Source organism: Hylobates moloch, unplaced genomic scaffold (assembly GCF_009828535.3).
Source record: "Hylobates moloch isolate HMO894 unplaced genomic scaffold, HMol_V3 SCAFFOLD_9, whole genome shotgun sequence".
Taxonomy (NCBI): domain Eukaryota; kingdom Metazoa; phylum Chordata; class Mammalia; order Primates; family Hylobatidae; genus Hylobates; species Hylobates moloch.
This window is the reverse complement of record NW_026652284.1, coordinates 56,992,357-57,017,618: the sequence shown is the minus strand read 5'-3', so window position 1 is coordinate 57,017,618 and position 25,262 is coordinate 56,992,357. Positions and strand designations below refer to the sequence as shown.

Here is a 25,262-nt window from a genome sequence, read left to right as displayed (position 1 = left end):
CTAAGTTTCCATCTAACCATCTTAATAGTACCTCAACAACAAAACTGCTAAAGTGATGAGGCAAATGGAAGTTCTAAAATCTAGCAACAAACAAGTTGGATTAATATCTGATGAAATCTTTTAGCCCTGTTCTGAGGCAGCCATCCGTGGATCATTGTGGTGACTCAAGCCAGAAAGAGCTTGTTTAAAATGTATACATATAAATAAATAAATACATCAAATGCACTGCATTTGATTTACATATGTACAAAAGAACCAATTCCCACCTTTGAAAGAGTCTTAACACTTATGGTATTTTAACTGTCTTAATGATGGTTGAAGAAACATCATTAAGAGTGTTGATCACATTGTCAGCTGATAACCAGTTACATCCCTAACTAGTGACAGGGGACCCTACTACAAATGTCTCCAAGAGTGAACTTATAATACCTAGACACTTTTTAAAAAGACTTATCTCTAAATAAAATACACAATACACCTACAAAACAACATGAAGACTGCATTCAGAACTTTATGAATTAAATCTTAAGAAAATACATCTGTACCCTCTCCTCTCTCTTCCCAGCCACAAAAGCTGATAGACCACTTAAAACACTTAACATTGCCAAAAGTCAGATTACACAACTCTTTCCCAAGTGAAGTGTTTCACCAGTCGAGATAGTTATTTATAGCCGATGGGGAAAAAAACAGGCGCCTTATATTCCATCATTAACTGAATTAAATATCCACACCATACTATTGGCTCTTCTAAAATAATTGTTTTTGCCAGCAAAGTGCTGGGAATTCCTGATACCCAATAGTCAATATTTGGCTAGCCTGGCATGTTTCTGAAACTCTTCTATATACAAACCTCTGCTGATCATCTTCTAGCTGCACTATTGTCATACACATTACGTCCCAATGATGATGAAAACACAGCATCTTATAAAGTTGCTGAAATCTGAGCCCCTGCTTGTTTTCTCAAGTCTTGGACAAACATAACTTTAGAGAGAGCGGAGCATAGACATAAAGAAAGAGAAGCCTGCATTTTCATCTTCCTTTCATCTTAGTCATTCAGTCAGCCATTCAGAACCCTATTCAACAGAGCTTTTCATTATGCAAAAAAATGCTAATCCTTTTCCGATGCTTTCACACTTGTATAAACCCCCATTCCTTCAACTGAAAAGCAATTATATCAGTTTACCTTTCTGTCAGAAACAGGATTAATATTCCAATAACAGAATCTCTTTTCTTTTCCTATCTTTTTGCTTTAGGAAACCAGAGATTATTAGTAGAGGCATTCTTAGAACAAGAATCCATTATTTTAAATATGATTATGTTAACCAATGGGTGGAAAAGGGAGAATAAGAAGAAGAAAAAGTCCTTCAGTTACTGCAGAAACTCTTTTCTGTGACAGAAGTGACCTTCCTTTTACAGATGCCCAAAAAGAATGAGACTCACTCTGGTCTATTAATCAGAAACAAATTATGAAAGAATGTAGCTGGACTGGTTGACACTATCCTGTCTTGGGAGACTCAGTAACAGCCTAGTAACAATGTCCTCTTCATGGGTAATGAACAGCCATGACAAATGGGGCAGAGAAACTATTTATTTGCATATGCAAATTCTCACACAAGGGAAACATGTACAAACAAGTGTCATTGTAAGGTGGATTAGGCAAACAACGCTTTCTTTTTAGGACATTCTGCAGCCCAGAACATTAGTCAGCACAATTAAACCAGTTTCCATGGAGACTAATGAAATTTCACCACGGTATGAGTTAAATTAGATAGCTAGTTATGTGTTTCCACAATCCAACTTGAAATCCATTATTGTTTCAGAACAATACTGCAATTGTGCCTAGCTGATCTTTGCCAGCTCAACAAGCTCCTAAGTTGACAATTTGCATATGTTAATATAATTAAGCACTAATTACATGAAACTTGTACATATTCACATGCACTTTCCCTGGGCGCTTCTCAGTTTGAACCTTGGCCAAGTCTTTAACCCTTAGAGTGGTCTTAGAAGGGGGGGAAACCCTCTCCCTGTGGGTACAGCCCTTAGGCAGACAGAGAAAGGCTCCTCATTTATAAACACAAAGCTTAACCTGGCTTCTCATATTTCTAGCAACAATGACAGAACATATTTTGTGAGAGTGCTAGAGACCAGGGATAAGGAAAATGAAGAGAGGGGGATGGATTAGTCTTTAAAGACTCATAATGAGTATCTTCTCAAAGGAAGGCAGGAACATTCATTTCAAGAAAATGTTAAGAAAGAATTTGTTCTCATTGACATTGTCGAACCTCGGGAGATGAACATAGTTTGACAACAGCAAAAATAGCAAGTAGGAAAGGGAAAAGGAGTCAGTAGCACCTAATGAGCTTTACATAAATATATGCAGAGGCAATTAAGCAATGTTAATTACTATGACAGCAGTTAATTGAATATAATTAGATATTTTAAGCCACTGACTAAAGCATAGTTAAGATTAATTTTATTGAGATTAATTGTAAATAAGGATAGATTAACGCTGTGTTTTGACAGGCATAAAAAGTAGTTCTGCAAATTAAGCAGAAGCGTGGCCACCAGTCCAAAAATCATATATTATTTTAATGTCACACCTCAGAATCATCTCCTCAATAAACATGACTTTTCAAACCCAAACAGACAGGAATCTTGAAGAAAAACAAACAGCTTGCAGAGATTAAAGAGCCTTTTGTCCTTTTTCATGAGCATTTCTTTTAACAGACTAAATTAAGCGAGTCTGGTGTACGTTTTTTAGGAAGGAACATTTCACACTGAATGGAAAAAATGTTCTATCACATATGAAATTCGTGCAGCTGTGCGGAACTTGGTCCAGAGGGTTTAAGACTATAAAACACCACCAAATGATAGACAGTAGGCCTTCCCAAGATTATGTGATAAAGTCACAATCTTTTATTTTGACCTCTCTCCAAATTTCTACTTTGTATTCTTTCCAGTCAAGTCACATACATGTATTTCCTTTCATAATTTTCTTTCTCTAAGAGGATAAAAAGAAACATTGCACCTACTAAGTGCTAGAAACAAAATGTAAAAGGACTTGAAGAGGGCCTCATTTAACATAGATCAGCTAAGTCATTCAGCCACAAAATGCAATGACAGCTATAACAACAATGTATGCAAATGACACCTCTTGATTATTACTCTCATAAACAATGGTTTCTGAAAATATTTCTTAGGAAAATATTGCTAATTGAAAAATCCTCTGCCCCAATACTTTCACACCAAGCTAATTCATGCATACTCTTTAAGAAAATTAACACAGTCCTCAAGAAAGCTGAACAAATCACTAATAAGAAAGGAGCTTCAATTGATTTTGAAATAAATCAATAGGTGATTAACATAATATTTTTAAAGCAGCAGAATGTACATACATATTACATAAACGTATATATTATATTTTCAATACCTTTTAGTTCTTAATCGAATAAGGGCTTTACACTATTGAGCCTGGGTCTACACTGCCTCACAACTTCTTTAGGATGTCTTTAGTCTTTATAACGAAAATCCTAAAATGGTCTATGAAACAAGACTACGACAAGCCATTCTACAGTGAAAGATTTTAAATCATCCAGCCTCTTCTAATAGACTTGAGACTTATTGAGGTAGAAACCATAAAAAATGAAGAAGGGAAATTTAATCCCTGAAATATTGATTTGCACATTAATATCATATAGGCAGAGGGCAATTTGGCTTCGTGGAAATGACACATTGTCGACCCTTGGTGAAGTCAGAGCCAATCTAACTGCTGAACGTGTCTGAGTCTCAAGAGTTATTAAGGGCTTCCCTTCTTGCCTTTATGACTTTTCTTCAGCCGACCAATGCAATCTTAAATGTATTATCTTTAAGAAATAATTGTAAAACCTCAGGGGTTTTCCAGTTAATGGAAGGGAGGCCAAACCACATCAGATTCTGAAATGCAACATTAAACCCTTGCAATCAACAAAACCACCTCAATTCTCATCCATCCAGTGCAGGATCTAATATTGTTATTAGAGATAATCAAATTTCATTGTGTAAATTTAGGCTCATGGTCAGAATGGAAGCAGTAAATTCTGCAATATTAAACAGTGATTTTCTCAGCCTCCTTTATGTTTTCCTTTGCTCGTGAAGAATCTTTTAAAATAATCCAACTAGCTCAAAATTAATGAACAGATTTGGGCTCATCTGCTAAAAACTGCAAAAGATTACAAAAGCGCTGAACATGTTTGCCTCATTTTTAACTTTAAGTGGCAACTTTCACTTCATAGAACCAGAGTCCACTATCCCTATCTAACCCCACAGTTGGTGGTATTGCTTTGACTTACACAGCTGGTTTACCTGACCTTTCTTTGTTCCTTGGGTACATTTCACTTTTCAGATTTATGATATTTCCCCCAAATTTCATTGACCCTATCTTCATTGCCATAAACATGAAAACACCTAAATATGAGTTTACTTTTTAAAAAATCCAAAATCAACCAGCAACTGAATAAAAACACAGTGGTGCTCTCCCCAGTTTATGCCATAAATATTAAAAACATTTAAAAAAATAGCTGTATAAACCTTATGATCCCCACGCTGAAGCCAGGTGCAAGAGGTTAAAACAGCTGGCTAGCCATCTTTTATTTTTGTGTGCCTTCCTGCTGATTGAAACCACAAACCTTGAAAACTATCAAATATTCCCTTAAGGACTTTTTTTTTTTAAGATGAGGAAGGAAAAAAGAAAACCTTCATTCTCTTTAATATGCTCTTCAGTGGAAAAGGAAAACTCCAAAATACAGTCAGTCACAGAGGTAGTGAAATAATTCCGAATATCTCCTTTCTGTTTTATTTAAACCATCCTTTTCAGCAATTTCTATACACAATTGTTTTTATTCTTCAGTTAGTAAAGAAGAAACAGAAAAAAAAAAAAAAACAGAAGGAAAGTCTGAGCCTGCTCTGTCAGTTTTGCCACTAAATACAAAGTAAAACAAGTGTTGATGGCACCGAGAGTGTTACATACCCGGGCTGTGTTTTTGCATTGCTCTCAATGGAAGCGATCGATGCCCGTGTCACTGTCGCGTCCCAATCGCAGCCAAGTCTCAGCCTTAATCTAAGCAACACCCGAAAAGGCAGCGGCAGCCGCAGCCTCTCTCTCACTCTTCCATCCATCCACCCAACTAAAAATATAATACTACATATGAGCTTTAACCACTCCACGTTTATAGGGATCAAGCCACTGAAAATCCAGGAGAACACAATAAAAAAAAAAAAAAACCCTCCTCTGTCTCTTGTCTCTTCTCTCTCTCCCTCTCTCTCTCTCTCCCTCTCTCCCCCCCCCCTTCCTCTCTCCTCTCTGTCTCTCCTTTTGCCATCTACATGATCCTTGATTAAACATGGAACAGAGTTAATAAAAAGGGTGGGGGGGGTCTCTGGGCCGGACCCCAGCCCGAGCGGCCGAAAGGAGCCCCCCGCCCGGATCACAGGTAACAAAAGAAATAGAAACCAGTGCACCGTCTTCTAGGGGAAGGGGATTAGGATAGGGAACCTTCTGTAACTTGGACATCGGTAGAGAAACTTTATACAATTCCATGAGAAATTTTATTATTTTTTTCTGATAGAAAAGAGGAGCCAGAAGGGGATTGGGGGTGGATAGAAGTAGAAGGAAGGAGAGACCCGGCGCATTACAGCCCCTTTTCCCTTAGCTGCTCCCAGCCAGAAGGCGCACTTGATGCTTGGAGAAGCAAAGGAGGTGAAGTTCATTTGTAGGCATGGAACCCTTTTAGGGGGGCCGAAGAATGAATCGGTTCTCACAGCCGAACACAGCCACTCAATACACACACACACACACACACACACACACACACACACACACACACATCCCTTGCCCTTTGCTAAAAAGAAAGGAAAAGATTCTTGACCCCAAGCCGCGGGCGTCTATCCGCTGGTCTAACGCACAACCGGCGGTGTTCCGTCCGGAGCAAGCAGCCGCCGCCTCCCGGGTCCCTGGCCCAGAGGCCGGGCGATCCCGCCTCCTAACGGACCTGCCTTCCCTCCGCGGCGCCCGCGCCCGCGCCGCGGAGAGCAGCCCTCGCTAGTGCCCGCCGCGCCCGCTCCGGTGGGCGGGTGTCTACCTGCAGCCCCAGCCCCAGCGTTCACCCCAGCCTCTTGGAATCCCCTCCCCAGAGCTCACGAACCCCCGGGCCTCCGCCAGCCCCGCACACTAAGCGACCTTCGGGGAACTTGAGAAGGGGAAGAGGGGCGGGTGGTAAAAGGAGGAAGAAAAACGAGGCTGAATAAGGTGGGGTGGGGGGTGGAGGGTAAAGCAGGGAAAGAGCAGGGAGAGAGGGGCTCCCAGCCCCACTGACCAACGTCCAAACTTTCAGAGGATGAGTGCGGAGGACCAGTCATCCCGATCGGGGCGCAGGGGCGCGGGGCGAGCGGGGACCCCTGGCAGTGCCCGCGCCGCTGCGGAGCTGACAGCTTCCCCCAGCCTCTAGAATTCCCCCGGCTCGCGGGGAAGGCAAAACCCGAAAAGACAGGGAAAAGGAGAGAAAACTGCCCGAGCAAACGTAGAAGATCCTCCGCCACTTAATCCAAAAGTTAAATCCCGAAAAATGCAGCCCCCCTAAAGAAAGTGGAAAATCAGGTCCCTCAGTGCCCCCTCCCTCCCTCAGCGGAGCAAAACCTTGAGCCAAAAAAAAAAAGGGGGAAAGAGATAGAAAAGGGGGGCAGAGCGGAAGATATGGTCGGGATGAGGGGATGTGTGCGAGAGCGAGCAGGAGCGAGCGAGCTAGGGGCAGAGAGGAAGAGAGGCGGAGAGGGAGAGGGAGAGAGAGGGAGCGAAATATCAAAGATTGTGCAAGATCAGGCTGGAAAGATAATCGATACTCGACCTAAATTTAACACAAACTACTCAATAAAAGTTAAAGAAAAAACTTACTTTCCATTTCCCCTGCAGTTCCTACTCGATCTTCGCCTCTTTTTTGTTTTGCTTTTATTTTACTTACAGCTGATCACATCCAAGTGAAACGAGAGGGTTCATTAAAAAATAAAAAAATAAAAAATAATCCTCGAACTTTATTGGGTGAAAATAAAAACGCTGGAGCAGAAAGTGGGGGGCATGGAGCGGTCCTCGGGGGTCCGGGAGGAGTTAAAGCATGTGCCGACCGCGGTCTCGCTGTTTGGTTGTGAAGGGGTTGGGAAAAGGAGGAAAGGAAATGAAAATCCGATATGTCTTTATTCTGCTAATTATTATCGTTTTAGCCCTGTTTAAAAAAATGGCTGATTAAGTTGAGTGCGCATGTCTTTGTGTGTCTATTCCCGATATGCACTCTGGGAATGAGAGAGGAGAGCGAGGGAGAGGGAGAGGGAGAGGGGGGAGAGAGAGGTGTAATTAGTGAGGTGATCAACATTCCCCAGACTGCAAATGACGCGCAGCCCGGACTCAGAGCAGCTCCGGAGCCTCACGGCTTCCAAAGCTCCCAGCGCTGCGGCTGGAGCCCCGGATGCGGCGACCGCGGAGAGGACAGGGGATGGGGACCTCCGGGGCTCGCACCCCACGCGCCCCTCCGCGCGACTCCCAAACTTCATTAGACACACACACGCTCTTACACACAAACACAGACACACACAGAGCAAGAAGGGGAAGGAAATAAAACATAGATACCGCCAAAGCATGGTCCTTTAACCATTTGAGATTTTTTTTTTATTTTAATGAGGCAAAGTAATTATTATCGGACCAGAGATTTGTTTACTAGGGAGCTTTAAGCAGAAATATGAGTTAGGATAATGAAGAGCTTTTCTCTGCCTAGTTTATTCTGCTGTGCACATGAACGCACTTTAATGGCGAAATGCGGGGGCCTGAGCAAATATGCAGATATATGTAAATAAAGGGTGCCTGGCTGTGTGCAAACACCGCTCAACCCAGCCTATTTCAAAGGAGGAATTGCACTCTGGATCCTTAGGCACTCTATTTGAACACGTATCCTTTACTTGTATACGCAGGAGAGAAAACCCAGGGTATGGGAGATGGAAGCGGTTAGTCAAAGAAAACTTCCAAATGAGAATAAGTGACGGTTGCAAGAATGATGGGGGGGGTGGGGTACAGTTCTAGCCTTTATGTAATATTCTTGAATATTTTATCAGAATTGCATAAGTTCAATGTAATAACTTTAAGAAGACTTAGAAAAGAAAAACCTTTCATCTTTTGAGTCTGTTGAGTTATCTTTCTTGAAGCACATTATGATGAATTTTAAAACCCCACTACAGATCTCATTAGAATGAAATATACTTGGTATTTTCTGGTGCAAAATTTAAGGTGGCTGATTCTCATTTGAAAATCTAATTATCTCTTTCCAATATTACAGATGTGAATATGAGTGACACTTTCATTAAAAGATAATTAACTAAAACTAGGAATAGACATACTTTTAAATATCCCCTACTGAGTTTGGAATATATATATGGAATATATATATACACATATATATGGAATATATATACACATATATATGGAATATATATACACATATATATGGAATATATATACACATATATATGGAATATATATATACTATATATATATACACGCACATATATATATGCATTGCTACTCAGCATCTTGATGCACTTCGCACTATTATACTACAGGTCACAGGTAGACACCATCTATGTAATATTTCAAAAATAGGAATTCTAAAGAGAAAGTAAGAATAACAAATCAAATGAACTAAAAACAGGAAATACTTGCAATGTCCAGCTTCCTGGACAGGTGATGTTTCAGCTGCCTTTGAGTTGACAGGCCTTTGAAGTTCTGGATCGCCAGGATCTGCTTCAAAACCTTGTCTTAGGCCTTAAGCACCAAATCTACCAAATACCAACAGAAAGGTTTATCGCACAAGTATTTGGAACTACAGAGACTGCAAAAATGCATCTTTCCAGGCCAAAAACCTTGCGTTATCAGGGAACATTTGGAAAATCCTAGGACTGATGCAAATGGATTAAAAACCAAACAAAACACCTGGGAGGATAAAAGCACAGTCCTCAAAAAAGCAGACCTAGGCCCAGATCAGGAAAGCTGGTTGCCTTCAGCAGCTGGCTAAAGTTACAATGAAAGTCCAGAGGCATGGAGTGGAGAAAAAAAAACCCTAGATATGGTCCTTATTAAGAGAAAAAAGCAAATCACCACCTTAGGGATCCGGAGTCAGTGCAGGTACTAGTGTTTTAGAAACCAAGGCTACTAAATGTTAACAGAAAGAAAATCATCTGTCTCTCCAAAGACTTTATTCGATTTTAAACTTCTTTGGGAAGAAATTTGTTGAAAGTGGAAAGCTTTCTAACATTTTAAAGTTACTTTGTTTACAGCCCCACCTTTACACAGCAATTGTATCACCAATTTGCTAGCAGTATCTGATTGCACCTCAGTGGAGTTTATCCATATGCCTTAAGAAACATACATGCACACAAGGGTAACATTTAAATTCTCTGCAACTTGTAAGTGAAAAAGGTGTTTATGTAGCGTTACTGTTTACTGAGAAACACCCCAGAGAGTAAAATTTCTGGCTTTAAAAAAACTACTTGAGGTGCGTGCATGGGGAAGGGGAGTGGGAGCTTTTAAAGAGACTGAGGGGAAATGAAGGCAGGGAAACTTTCAGGTTCAAATCAGAAAAGATCAAGCCCTTTGCGAGAGAGGGCTCCATGTACAAGCTCACTGATGGAAAAACCATTTCCTGCGACTTCAGACGGGTAAATGCATATGATGAAGGAAACACCTGAGAACAATAAGTCTGTTTCAGGCTCAGGTGAAGAAAGAGGTCTATTTCTGGCATGGAAGAATAGGGAAATGATGATCATTTCGTTTTCAAGTTCTTTATTTCTTTTGCCTTTTTCTCCCTGAGACATCAATAACACTAATGTCATTAATGTCAAGACAGCCAACGTCAAATCAGGAAAACCATTAAAAAAAATTGGTGGCTACTTCTCCTCTACACCTCCCCCCCGTCTTTTCTTGGAAAATACAACTGTGTGTATCCGTGTGTGTGTGTGTGTGTGTGTGTGTGTGTGTCTGGAGGTGGGGGCGGTTATTGATTTCTAAGTAAGGAAACAAAAGAGGATTTGTAAGGGGTGCCCATTTTATCAACCCCTTCTTTTGCTGGCGAGAATTCTCCTCCTAACGTGTGTGTGTGTGTTGTTGTTGTTGTTGTTGTTTACCATTTCTTTCTCGTTTTCTTTCCCTTTTCCCTAAGAAGAGAGGCTGGAGGTGAGGGTCGGGGGTTAATGGGCTGAGGGAAGGGGCAGAGAGGTTCTAGCTCAGAGTCAAGAGTTTCCTCCAGGGCTTGGCCTCGGAGCGCGCCAGCGTGAGGAGGGCTGTTGGGCTGAAGCGGCGGCGGGACTGCGTGGGGTGGGCCCTGGGGCGCGGAGCGCGGAGCGCGGCGCCGCTGGCAGGGGCACGAGGAGGCGGGCGAGCCCGAGCCCAGCCCGCGGGCCGCTATGGGGCGCGAGCGCGATCCGAGCTGCTGGACCTGGCTGCGCCGCTGTGCCGCGGCCGCTTGCGCCCTACTTCTGGGCTCCCAGCGCCAGGAAACCCAGCTGCTCCTCTCGGGTCTCTGCGGACGCCTTTGACCCTGACTCCCACTCCCTGCCCCACCCCCATTCCACTGTCCCTAAACTCCGCGCGAACCCGCCGCCGCCCTCACGGAACGTTGGGCCACTATTTATTTCAAAGTGAAAGGAGCAGAGGTTTCCCTGCCGCTCCGAGAACTTTCCCTAGATCCTCTTCAACACTTTACAGGGCAACCTCAGCCCAGCCACATCCACTGCAGAGCACTCGGACCCTGACATTGAGCACCGAGTTAGGGGAGAACCAAAAAGGACTACCAGGTGGTTAGGTGTTGAGTGTTGCAGCCAAGGAGTAATTAACATTGAGACAAAAGGTAATTTCCACTTCTAGACTTTTTCTTCGGCGTATTTTATTTCCCAAATCCACTCCGAGGACACTCTTCACAATCGGTCTACTGAGTTTTCAGCTGTTTGTTCTGTCTTTCTCCCACCCTGTCCTCACCAATTCACTAATAAATATCCCACCTCCCTCTCCCCAGTGTCCCTCCAGCTCAAGAACAACTCCAGCCCAAGGGGAAAAAGGTTTCCAGTCTTTTGACCGCGCTTCCGGGGTCTATAGATGAGCTCAGTTTGAAACGAGGTATTACAAGATTTCAGCGTCAGGAACTCATTATATCACCACAGACACTTTAAGATTCTCAGCCCCCCTCCTCCTTTTCTCTTTTTGTTGGGTCTTCTCCACCCGGGGGCTATTTAACAAAGGCAGTGTGTTAACTAACATTTTTGTTTAAGTTAGCAATCCCTTTCCAAAACACACTTAAGTCAGATACCAATATTTGTCACTGTGTGTGTAGGGGGTCGAGGAGAGTGACAGGGTTGGGGAGTATTTATGTAAGGGAGGAATGTGAAGTTGACAATGAATGGAAAGGTGCAGGGCTTGTTTGGGAAGGTGTCATAAACACATTATATTTACAGTGAAATAATTCAAGAAATAGTGGGGTGTATGTGTCTGTGTGGCTCTGTGTGTGATGAGGGAGCCAAAGCTTTCTATACAGAACCAGATATATATTTTTAAAGAACTAACAAAAAAGGGGGGATTTAAAATATGACCTAACATTGAGAATGGACACTCTCTTTGATGGAGGGAGTGAGCTAGTGGAAATCAAATTCAAAAGGGAAAGGCATTTTGAGTGTGTATATACGTGTGTAGTATTTGTGGGCAGTTAAATTCCTCCCTGAATCCCTCCCCTCCTCCAGCTACACTCTCATCTCCTTTATGGTCTTCTTCTTTTTCTTAAAAAGCATAGAAATGTCCCCCTTTTGTTCCCTGGTCTCTGTCTCTGCACCTCTATATCCATGTGTATTTCTCTGTTCCTGGACTAAAGTCCATTTTTGGTTTTACTTTGGAGTAAATGTTTTAGCTTTTTTCTTTTTTTTTTTTTTCCTTGGGGATTCTGACCTTTCAGGGGGCAGGGGAGTCATTATGTAGAGTTAGACACAGGTAAAGAAAGGAAGGGGGAAAGAGGGAGGGGCTAGAGGGTTTGAGGAAGGAAGAATTAAGGGAGGAGAGGAGGGAAAGGGAGAAGAAAGAGAAAAGTCAGATGCCCTCTGGCCTTTCAGAGGTCAGAGCTCAGACAGTGCTGTGACCTCTTTTCCCTCTAGGCAACCAGCCCAGTGTTTATAAACAAATCAGACAGGACTCTCCCCAAACAATAGCAGTTCACTAACTTCATAAGCACTTCCATAGCACTTATGCAAATTAATGAGGACCCCTTATCACATTCCTCCCCCCAACACGCATACATGTTCACACCACCAAAAACGAAGATCAAAATCACACCCTCCTCAAATATATATGGAGATATTTCCAGCAAGAGTATCCAAAGAAAACGTTACATTCTGTTTGGGGAAGAACTCCAAGACATGATCCAAATGGGAAAGGTTAGACAAATAGAGAGAGAGTAGATACAGACAGACACGCACACACAGACAGAATAACTAATTTCATTGAGCAGAAGATAAAGTGATATTTTAGACCTAAAAGCATCTATATCTAGTCAATGAAATGCTGTATAGACAATATACTAAACTCTGGCCACCAAATAAAATTATTTTAAAACGACATTGCATTCATCCAAACACCCACATTTCTAAGACAAATGTGCAGATATTTACAGCTGAAGAAAAGCCACCACCACTATATGCAATGTCCCTAAATATTAGACACAAGAGCACTATTAAATCCTACAGCAAACAAAACAGCCCATCTGATCTAAGTTACAAAATGTATAATTATTTCTACCTTTAATTACAAAAGACAGCTAGCAGAAACTAAATGAATCAAAGATTTTGAAAGAAAATGTGGTTTGCCAAGATACAGGAATGGTAGCTTTACATTAAATTATAACCAAAACACCAATTCAGAAATAAATGACGAGATAGAAAAAGAAGAAAAAAAAAAAAAAAAAAAAAATGCATTAAATGATTTTCAAACTTTTGCTTTAAAATGATTACCAGTTAAAGTCTAAGAGAAAATGGTTAAAGAAAGTATACCTCAGAGCAAAAAGATCATCTCCTTTTCTTCTTTGTCTATCTGTCCCCTGTTAAAGCATATGGAAAATGTTTTCAAAATGCCCAGATTTGGCACATTGTCATTGCAAAGAGGAGCGCAGTGATGCTGTTAGAGAAAATGGGAAATAAATTCAGGATTGGGTGCTGCCTCCTTCAATGCGGATTTATCTAAGTTTAATTTAATATTCCGCAATCACTGAATGATCACATATAACTCACCAAGATTTTAAAGGGCTTTATTTAAATACCTTGAGCAATAAGAGAATGAAATTTAAACCATTTCAGCCATTGCTTGTATTTTTTGTTTATTTTCCTGTTAGGAGAAATTTAAGTGGCAATTTCTAATAATAAAAGGAAAAACGATGAAGATTTAGGTTTCTTTTTTAAAGGGAGAATGTTAAAGGAAAGCATTAGCTTTATTAAAATCATTCTGAACGTAAAATCAAAAAGCACAAAATGGTTGTTTGTAAAACACTAAACCTTTAATCGATTTTATTGGCATTCCGATCGATTAGATAAACGGAAATCTATAGCAAACATCAAAGCATTTAAAATATTTTCTCTATCTCATTTATAAACAAAACTTTTCTTTTCAGCAGAAAAAAAATGATTATCAAACGACTAACAGGAAATTCTTCAGATATCAAATTACGATAATAAAATTATTTCCACATGGAAAGGGATAATGACAATGATGATAGTAATTACAATAATGAATAATTCAACAACCCTTTGACATGTATGGAAGAACCTCAGCAGAAACGGGTGTTTGTAGGGGGGCTACTTTAAAATAAATACTTTATTTTTAAAGGAATATTTTAAGAGACAACTCGAGGGCAGTTGCTTAGGTGTGCCTGCCAAACTGGTGTTGATTTCCCTGCAGATGTAAAGGAGTCGATTTCTTTGCCGGCGGTTCCCTTCCAAATTGAGTTACTTCTTATAAGCAAAATTAATATGCAAACAAGAGTGAGCCCTACCAGATTTACAAACTAGTGTCTGGACTTGTCTTCTACCTATTCTTAAAGGCGATTCCCAAATTATAGAGAGGGGCGAGGACTAGACTCTCCAAACCTGAAGTGAAGGAAAACGATTTATTTGGAGATGTGAAAACTGCTGTCCGGAGAAATGCAGCCATTAGAGCTTATGGCATCCTAGCTGTGGCGGCAAGAGGAAGTGTGGCTGTAACGGGTATTATGTTTATTTGTTAAAGAAAATCAATGGAAGTGGCTGTAAAGTAGTTAGTGAGGCGTGTGTTTGGGACTCGCGGGGAATCGTGACTCCGGCAGGCTGGTCGAGCAGCCCTTCTCATTGCCAGCAAAGTCCCTGCGTCGCCCGGAGCCGGGGCGCGGACCGCGCGGCACCTGGCTTCGCGCTCGTGGGTCCTGCCCCGCGTTGCTCAGGTTGACCGCCTGTCTACACAATCTTCTGCCCTCTCTGTCCGAAGTCCTAGCAATTGCTCCCTGACTCGGGCTTTTTCCAATTGACTGTGGTTGTCTTCCCACGCCCCGCCTCAGCAGCACACACCTTTTTCCTCTTTTTTTTACTTAGGGATTCCTGTCGTTTCCTCCTTTCCTTACGCTGGGAGCCTGAACTTCTGTTCCTTTCCTTCTGCTGGAATCTCTCTGAATCTCCCAGTCCCTTGGGTGAATCGCGGACTATTTCTTTCCTACCCTGCCCCTCCCCCATTTCTCTCTCCTGCCATTTATTTAGCACTCGAGTCTTCTTACCCTCGCACTTCTATCCTCTCCTCCAGACATTCCAGAGAGTTCTCATCACACCAGAATGCACTTTTTTTCTCCTACTACTCCCTTTGGATTGGGGAGTAAAGGGGGATTTCGAGTTGAACTCCCAGGGGTTTTATTCTATTCTTTTAACAGCTTTACTTTCCCTTTTCTTCTTTGCATAACCTTCACCTACCTACTAATTTATAACAGAAGCGGTTTCTTTCCCTTTCATTTCCTAGCTTACAATTTCCGTCTGGGGTTGTGCATTGCACATGCACTCTCTGACTTCCCCGCCCCCGCTACCCCCGCCCCACCAGCCTCCGTCCAAGGCAACTATTTTCTTATACTCGGTTGCCGTCTAATTGCATTTTCTCTTCTCAGAGTTAGGTTAGTTTCCACGATGTAAAGTTCACCGTACAGCGCCTTTGCATCTGTCAAATTATTTCGTTGCCCAAATGAACGGTAGGGTGTGGGGGGAAATGTATCAACCACTTAGGTCCCTTTTAACACCTTTTTACTCTCAGTCCCACCACCCACTCCAGTAATGTCTAATGTGAATAATAACGAATTCTGGAAGACGTTTCCTCTCAGCGCGTGCTGATTGCTCGTGAGTTATTCCTGAGCGGGTCTCAAAGCCCTCACTTGTATCTTCTGACTTCGAGTGATCACCATTTAAACCGTCCACCCTTTCTTCTCTTTCCCTCACTGTCAGCCCTGACTGCGGGAGGGGGACGCAGCCTAAAGACCTCGTACTCTTGCTTCTTGTTTCTAGCTGCTGCAGCTGCCGCTGAAATTCGCTGTGGCCGCTGCCTCTTCCCGCTTTAATCCCAGACCTCCAGTCATTGGGCAGCTCCTCAGAGGCAAGAAGTCAACACCATGGCAACCCGACAAGCCTATCAAATCACCGGCTGGCGTGACAGCAGCAACACTGCAGGCAGGAGTGGGCTGGGCGGAAGAGCAGAGTGGCCACTGCGCTCAGGTACACAGTCTGGGAGTGGACAGCAGCTGCTGATCTCCACGTTCTGGCTACACATATGTGCACCACCCAGTCCATACCCCTACCTTATGTGCCCTATTAAGTTCTGGAGGAGAAAGGGGACGAGGAGAAGGAGAGATGCATATAGGCTTGGAGGAACAGGAACCGCAGAAAAGAGTTTTAAACTAAAAGGAATCCAAGTCTTAGAATTGTAAACTAAAGATGTCTTGTGCCCCAGCAGTCTATGAAAACAAGTCACAATAGGCTCAAAACTAAATGGAAGGAGTTTACACAAACAAGGTGTGTGTGTGTGTTTGTGTGTGTGTGTGTGTGTTTGCCAGTTCTGTTATTTGTTTGAATATGAATGCAACATTCCGTTCTGGAGCTCCAAAAGGATAAAGGAAGATGTTGCATTTTAAAATTTTCTTGTCTGCCACTGTTGGAGTCTGCTCAACTTTAATTTCAGCTATGGTAATGGTAACTGACTTCCTTGAAGATGACCTAAACTTTACCTGAAACCGTCTTTGCCTTGTTCTTTCATAAAAGGTGTGTTGCGTGTAATGTGTGTTCTAGATCTTGATTCCATAAAGGGAAGAAAGACACCAGGAAATGTGTGTATTCCTCTAAGGCCTACCTGGCCTGTGTATTTCCTCATTTTCCTTAAGAAATGTTGAATTAGGCAGATGGAGGAAGATGGGCATTTCACTAACATTTCAGAGCATTGTGTAAATTACCATGAGATAGATTGGAATTGCATTGTTCTTTTTTTAAAATAAAAAAGAACAAAATAAAAAAGCAAACAATATTTTTGAGAAACACACAACATATTTCTTAACTTACAATTTTATTGTGAAACCTTTGACAAATATTTGTACAAGAATATAGAATGCTATCATTGACCAAACGTCACCCTAGGTCACTTATCTCATCATGATTTCTAAATTTTGGAATGCAAGTTTGCCTGCTGAAGTTGTATAGGACAGAAGGGAAAATTCATTTAATAACAAAGGTAATGTGTCTTATTGAGGAAATCTTGTATGAATTATAAAATCTACACTTAAATCCACTCCACATAAACACGATTCACTAAATAAACAATTTTTATATTGATCTAACATTTTTATGAAGAGGCTTTCAATGTGTAAGTATTTAAATTATACTTGGCATACATAAAATGCTAGAGAACTAGAAAGGCTTTTAAAAGCAGCAATTGCAATATTAAGCAGAGTAGGATGGAGAGCCAATGTCTGAGGCTATAAAGAAAAATTCGATGAAATCTTGAACTTCATTTCCTTACTTTCTCTGTATTTCATTGTTGATAGATCCCAATATTAAAACAGTATATTTTCAAAATATAATTTATTACAGACCCAAAATGGGCATCATTACTGGCACTAGAGAAACAGGTCGTGATATCCTAGAAAAAACTTTTGGACATAATACGATTTTTCCTGCATTGAAACTCTAATGTCATACTGGTAACATTTTCTTATTCTGCGCTACTGTGCAGAGTTGCTCAATGAAGAACCGCCAAGCACGTAGAGCTGAGATTTGGTTATTGCTTAAATGGCTACCTCAATGCCAAGGTATTGATATCCTTAAATATTTTTGGCTAATTCACATTACATTTAACATGTGCTGAGCGTTTACAGTGGAAAACATATGAGGAAACATAGTACTGTAATTTAAAATTAAAATGCATATGTTTAATTTGTTATCTCAAACTGCATTTGTAAATTTAAAATATTTTTAAAGATAAGTTTAATAAAATGTTCAAAAATATTTCAGTATACTTTGGCTTTTGTAATAATAAATGAGCACAGGAAATATGGTGACATTTAATATTTTACTATTTCTTTTAATGGCATGTCCTCAGTTACTGGAAAACTTTCAGTACTTCAGGATCTATAACACTATTCGTGTATGTATGTGTATATAGTATGCTATTTAAGGATACTGTCACGCAAGTGTTCATTTCTATGTTAATATTTCTAATTTTAAAAAGTTAAAATGAGATGAAGTTAATACATTAAAGAATTTAAACCAATACAAATGCCTAGGTATTTTAAGAAATCCTTTGAATTTTTCTTAAGTTTTTCTTTATCATGAACTTGCCATTTATGGATGATTGAAAATTGAAACAATTTTTTGCATTTACAACACAAGTATTTATTTTTTAATTATAAATCGATTTTAGTGTCTACCATTAAAATACCTTCATAGGTTGTATAGTATATGACCATCTGTTTAAATATAGATTCATGTATATGCCACACACATGTTGCTAGTTAGCTCTACATTCAAATCTTTACATTTAAAGCTATTTTCTACACTTTTAGTACTTCCCATATGGATGCTGTTAGAAGGAGGAAATTTCTCTCCTTTAGCTAATGAATAAGATAGTAGAATTAAACACAGTTTAAATGCTACAGTAAAAAATTCAATGCAAGGATGCCTCACTCGTTCTCAACAGGATGGATGCCATCTCCATAGAGTTCATTCTTGACCTTACCTGAGTAAGTACTTTAACTTAAAGTATGAGATGCACCTAGAGGGGTAATACATTGAGCTTAATAGGAAGACAGTTAATAACCTTTTTTCATCCTCGTGCACTATCAATCATGGCTGTCACCAGTCTGCTGAATCAAAGCAAAAGTGTTCTTCACAGATGACTGATTAGAAACGCAAAATCACAAGATCCATCTTCATGGTCACTTTTATTATAGTCATTTTTAAACTGACAGCAACCTGCTCAGTTTCAGCACACTGGGCATCACAAATAGTGTCACTCAGTGCAGCTAAGCATAAGAAGAGGTTGGTTGGATTATACTTAAAAATAATTAGGCCCTCAACCCTTTGTGGAGCCTAGAAAAAGGTATTTGGCTCTCAATCTCCCCTCCCCCACTCCTAACGTATTTTGATTCCCTTGTATCATTAGTTTAGCATTAGAAGGGAGGCATCTTAGGGTATAGTTTTATCCTTGCTAATTGTCTGGGAATTAGGAAATGAATATGTCTACTTGAAAATTACATACAACTTTTTCTGTACTGCCTTTTGTCAACTTCTTGACAACCAACAATATTGCTACCCTCATGGGGGCAAATAGTTTAAATAGGGTGGTTTTTATACAAATATGTGCGTGTGTGTTCATGCTTCAGAAATCTAAGTAGTCAGGTCATAGTAAATGATGCCCACTTACTAATAAGGTGTCCTTTTCTGTGGAAAGCATTTAATAGCATCACTTGAATGCTGTAACACTGGAATTACTGAGGCTATAACTAAATGCATAGTCTTAAAGAAGGCCAAAATACTAACTCTTAGGTAGCTAAATTCTTGACATGTAGTGTCATATTATTTTTTTCAGCCCCAGAATATTGAAAAAAGGACAAATTTGGAAGACCAACAAATAGATATACATAAAAAGCATTACAGTAGGAGGTTTGAAACAGTTACAGCTGAATCAAATGATAAGGAACTTTGTCTTTACTAACACTCTTTATCTTTGTGATACAAGATAAAACTTTTGGGTTTATTTCATGATATTTTCATACATGCCTTAAGAATATTTTGTAGTACTATATGGCAGTATTGATAAAAACATTTACATGGGGAAAGTTTTCAATAGAAAATCTTCAAAATATATTGTAATTCTAATGCCCGTTTTATAGGTTCATTATTTCACATTTTGGGAAAGTAAACCCCAATAGATTTAAGTTTTAATTTAGTAATTTTAACCAAAGTGCCTTATTTTAGGCCTCCACACAGTTATCTTTTCCCTTCATCTCAAATATCCACTTTCTTGTTAGTGCGCGCACACACACACCCCCAAACACTAAGAGAAAGAGAGATAAATCATTAATAATGTTAATATAACATAATACCCTTAGATTAACTTTCAGACATGTGAATATCCTGCCTTTAACTTTTCTGTAAGGTACCAATTTTTTTCTCCATCTCTTTGTAAACCACCCCCCCCCCACACACAAACACACACATATGTACACACAGACATACACACACATCTTTATTCTAGATTATGACAATGTTTTTCTTCTCTGTGAAAAATACATAAACAGCATACATATCACACAAACATATATATGCATGTATGATATATCTGTGTTTTCTACAGATGGTAATAGATGTCTAAAAGTACCCTATAAAAAGGCTAAAATTAATTTCTCTAATATTGTACTTTGTTATACATATTTTTCTACATAGAAAAATCAAATTAAATATTGCGAAATAAATCCAATTAGCTATCTAGTTTCATTGTATATTTTTAGTTAAATAACACTGTCTTAGAATTTGAATAGAAATATGTTAGCTAATATTTTAAAATAGTTTCACCTTATAAAAATTAATAATGACAATACTTACATTGTTAAATATGTAAAATTAGGGCTAACTGAAATGTTTATGTATTTTTAAGACACATAATTACATAAATAACAATGCAATAATCATCTTAATGTGTTCATTTTCAGTTCACTTTAACAATAAAAACAGAATATCTCCTGACAAAATGTCTCTCTGTGTTTGTGTGTTTGTCTTCTGACAAAATGTCTCTCTGTGTTTGTGTGTGTGTGTGTGTGTGTGTGTGTGTATTTGGATACATTAAGTTTACACTTCTAGAAAGGATAATCTCGTAGAATTCAATATTACTTTTAAATTTTGGGCGGTAAAATATTCTTTATGACTAGATCATACACATAAAAATATTTATGAAAAAGATATTTATTTGAAATTCCTGGAATCTGTCCAGAATATTTTGCTAGTAAAACTAATGCAGTGAAATGATACACATATATTTTTTGGCATCATCTTGGTAGTCTATGCAGGTGGTCACTATAGATCTTTAATATTAATCTTTTATATGCATCATAAATATGAAAATTTATAAAGTTTATAACAATTTTAGGTTTAGCATCATGTTTTCTTCTACAGATAGGTCTTAATGGACTGAGAAAATAAAAATAATTTTCTCTTTTAGAAGTTTAATTAAAACAAAATATTTAAAGAAAATTAGCTTCTTTTAAAAGTTATCATGGAATGTTATTATTTGAGATTTTCATGTTTTGACAAAAATTGAAACCAACATTGACTTACGCTTAAAGCATTATTGTTAATTTGGAAAGTGTTTTGGAGAAAATATTAGCATTTTTATTTCTCTGAAATCTTTAACTATTTTGCTGTTAGTTTTAAATACCTATCTTGTGTCCATTGTTTGTGCTTACATTTTCGTTACTGAGAACATTCTTATGTTTGTCAATATATAAAGCAAGCAACTTTATTTAATATAAGAATATTACATGATAAATGGACTAGCATAGTTGGTAGAAATATACTTAATATATAAATACATGTTAATCAAAACATATTTTAAACTGAAAAACCCTAATAATGTTTATGCATTGTAGCTTGGGCTAGAATTTATATTTGTGCATTACGTGTAATATTTCTATACATGAATGCATATACATAACTATACCTAAACCCTTTCATATTTAGGTCATTGACTTATTTTGAATGCTATCACACAAATATTACAATTATCTTTGCCATACCTGCATTCATGCAGCTTGAATATGCAGTTACAACATTTCTCTTTTTCCGGGAGTGTGATTTTTCCCTTGGTATCTGAATTGTTCTTTGTTGAATCTTTGTGATTAAAAAAAGTAAAAACACTCTTGTATGAGTGTCAGTTTGCAATAAATGTGTGAGAAGATGTGTGGTCAGGATAGTCTGCCCATCTTTTAGCATGTCTTTTCTACCTGGGCTTAACTAAAGCTATTTAAAGAGAAAAGAAAATAAAGCAAAGGTCAAACAAAAATCACTGTTAGCATCTTGTAGTAAAAGAAAGAAAGTCTTGAGATAGTTACAATTATTTATTATATAATTTTTACTGAATGTTAACTTTCAAAATGCTACTATTACTATCACTTTTTATTAAAATCGTCATTTTGTTTAATTGTTGCTTTTTAGTTAAAATGTGACATATATAGACTTTAAAAATATCTAGAACTAGAATTATTATTTTTTCTGCTGCTCATGTTCCCCAAATCTTTCTGCCTTTCAGCCACTAAAGCTAGAGGATGAATTTTATCACAAATAGACTATTTTGATCGGTGTGCTTTATTCTTACCTATTTCGGTTTACAAAAATACGCAAATAGGTGTAATGACAACTTTTAGAATGTATTCTAAGATGTTAATGACATTTTCAAGTAAATGTTTAGGATAATATTTTATAAGCATCCTTTTTTTGATAGCTGAAGCTTTTACATGTAAACCTTCACTTATATATTACACTACCACTGAAGAATTTTACTGTATTACAGTTCATTTTTCAATAGATTCACAAACATTCAGAGTAGCATTATGTTGCTTAGTTATTCATTATAGTTCACATTTAGATTTTCATTTGAATTTTTCCCTTTTCAACATTTGGATATCATTTCATTAACTATCATAAACCAGTAGTTTAAGGAGGAGCAATTCTGAAATATAAACACTCTTTCTAGGATTTTACAGCATTGCCATAGGAGAGAAAGAAGGGACTAGCATTACTTTACTCTAAACATTTCCCTGTTATGATTATAAGAAAAGATCTGATACTGTGGCAATTTTTTTCATATGTGATCTTTCTTTAGAATTATTTTCAAAGTCAATTGTTCTTAGACCTTATTTTCATCTCCAAAAAGCATAAGTTTTGTTTCTTTGTAAGATATTTCTTTAGAGCATATCTTAGTTTAATTCACTTTTAGCAAAAGAAACACCCAGGCTCAATCTGGAGACCTCCTTCCAACATAATTTAGCTGGACCTTTTCTTAGTAAAGGTTTTCTGGTTTTCATTTTCACTTCATATTCTCAAATAAAAGATCCTTTGTTGTCTACCATTTGATTGGACTTAATGAAAAACACTCCATTTTAACTTAACAGTATTTCCTTTTGAATTTATTATATTTAAGAACACTGTCAAAAATCAAACATTTAATCTCAGGTTTTTATATTTCAAAATATATTACTATCACATGGCTCAGTGAGGTGATGTAAAAAGTATACTGAAAAGATTTCAAAAAGAAAAGCAAAAGTGAAAAAACCTGGCTTCATTTTAATATGAAACTAAATACTATGGCTAATGTGCAGATTGGGTACGGCAGCTGACTATGAAGACGAACATGTGACAGGGTGCCAACAGCGGAATTGTGCAGTATTGACTAAATGAGGTTCACTGATTTGTATTGAGGCTAATATCTTCTTTAAACAATTCCGTGTAAATTGTGCGTATAAAGTCATTGGAAGCTATTTCTCAGGACAGCCTCGCTGGCTAGCTACCTGCTGGAGTGAGGAAGATAATCAATAGGAAGAAATAGAGCTGAGCATGAGCCTGGGAAGCTGCAGAGCAGTTAATGCTGATAAAAGTAGATGATGTCAATATTTGGGAATAGCACAACTCTAGGATAATAGACAAAAGAGAAGTGCATATGTTGTAGCGTGTTCAAACAGGGGCAAAATTAAAGCCTAAGTGGCAGATGATGTCCTAAGCTGCAAAAGACATTATTTATTACAGGTATTGTTAAATTTCTACTGAAAGCCATACACAGAGCAAGATATTGTATATGAAAGATACCTAACTTTTATCAGAAGCTTAAATACCCATTTCTATTTCAATGGTCAGTAGGTTTCTGCTCATAATTAATATAGGAAAGACTATCTTTAAAACATTTGGTAGGTATATTTTTACATGCATAGAACTACATGCCTCATTAAGAAATTATTTTTTAAAAATTCTCTAAGTTGCTTCCAAAATAGAGTTAAAAATCATATAAAAGTGCAAATGAAAATAGGCTGTGAGTCAAAGGGTGACACCAAAGACATAAACCTAATTGCATTTGCATATATTTGTGATTATAGCAGACGTCCTATTTTTTAAAGCTAGTAGACTTATTGGAAGTGAATTAATGGTATATTTTTACAAATTTAATACTGAAAATCAGTTTTCCTCTTGCTGTCAGGTGATGAAATTTTGTTCTTCTGTGCTGATCTTTCTGTTGATGTATTATGACATAGTCTGTCAACATGAACAGATATGTGAAAGGAGATTGGGTGACTGAGAGGTACAACCTGCATAGAGCTCTTCTTGAATTTTAAGCGTCTTATCATGTTTGAGTACAACAAGTAAGATTGTGCTTACTTTAAAATGCTGTTATTTTTATATAATTTAAGCCCAAGCAAAACAGGTGGACCATGACAAGGTTCTAAAGTGGAATGAGTGAGCCAATTCCAAAACATGTATTTCAGAGTATCTTTAATAAAGCTTTCCACATCATAAGTTGATTCCTTTAAAAAATCATTTGCAAAATGTAAAAGTTTCTTGACAAAGAGGAGAAATCAATTCATGCACATGTGATTATTAAACATAGCCATTTTCTCCCAAATTAAACAATTCCACAACTGTTACATGCTTTTATTGTCGCAGATGTTTTTATTGTTTGGTGTTAGATATCTGGATTATATCAAGTACACGATTCTGAGGTTAGGTAAAATAGCCAAGCCTGATAGTTTTTACTTGGAACCAAGCTAACAAATGTTATTAGAAAAGCAAGTACATTTATCTAGGACCGTTCCTTTTAAACATATTTTTAACCATAAATATACAGATTTGAATAAATGGTACCTCTGCTTTTCATTTTGTGCTTTTATTTTGAGAATAACTATCTATTTTGAAAACAATTTACAGATTTAGCAAACTATACATTGCAGTTATTAACTTAAGATACTAGATAATTATACTAATTCCATATTCCAGATATATAATTTTATAAGCTTTCCTACAAATAAAACATTTGCTTTAAAAAATTGCTAGGATGTTGTCATATATTTCACTTTTCATCTTAAATACAAAGAAATAAAATATCCTTATTCATTATTGAATTATAAAGAAGGCTTCATTTCAAATAAAGTATGAATTTTGATTTAGAGACACAGAAAAAAATCTTTTAAGATCTATACTTCAACTAATTTGTTAATCTTGTGCCACTTTCAGCATTTGTCACACATATAGACCAGGAAATTGGCTCCATCTCATTCTAGCTCTGTATTGAATTAAAAACCTCTACTGCAAAGAAGAGCATGATGTGGGGAAAGAATAAATTTAGTTCTTTCTTTAGTAATGCACATATATTTCCATACATTTCACATCCTAAGGGAGCCTATGAATGCATTCAATAAATACAAAACTATAAAGTATAATTCCAAAAAAGGAACAGGTTAATTTTTTTTTTCTGGTTTCAATGTAGCATTTTAAGCTTGAAGATTGAAAATTAAGTATTTTTATTCATTTATTTTACTTTTCTTTTAACAGACACCTTCAGTATTGAAAGTAAACCCATAATAATGAATCTTAGTTGTTCCATCCACTTGGATAATGTTAGCAGGTTTAGATCA

At 38.0% G+C, this 25,262-nt stretch overlaps 1 protein-coding gene and 1 long non-coding RNA gene across 3 annotated transcripts in view; one reads left to right on the top strand and one right to left on the bottom strand.

The window, feature by feature from the left end:
* The window catches only part of ZFHX4 (zinc finger homeobox 4), a 185,923-nt gene extending 178,626 nt beyond the window's left edge, over window positions 1-7,297 (bottom strand). For both annotated transcript variants that reach the window (XM_032759883.2, XM_058444291.1), the window contains exon 1: window positions 6,926-7,297. The gene's annotated coding sequence lies outside the window, so the exon portion shown is untranslated. The remainder of the gene's footprint in view (window positions 1-6,925) is intronic.
* The window catches only part of LOC116813335 (uncharacterized), a 66,737-nt gene continuing 46,886 nt past the window's right edge, over window positions 5,412-25,262 (top strand). The window contains exons 1-2 of the long non-coding RNA XR_004370948.1: window positions 5,412-5,468; window positions 15,610-15,816. This is a non-coding gene — a long non-coding RNA (uncharacterized LOC116813335). The remainder of the gene's footprint in view (window positions 5,469-15,609; window positions 15,817-25,262) is intronic.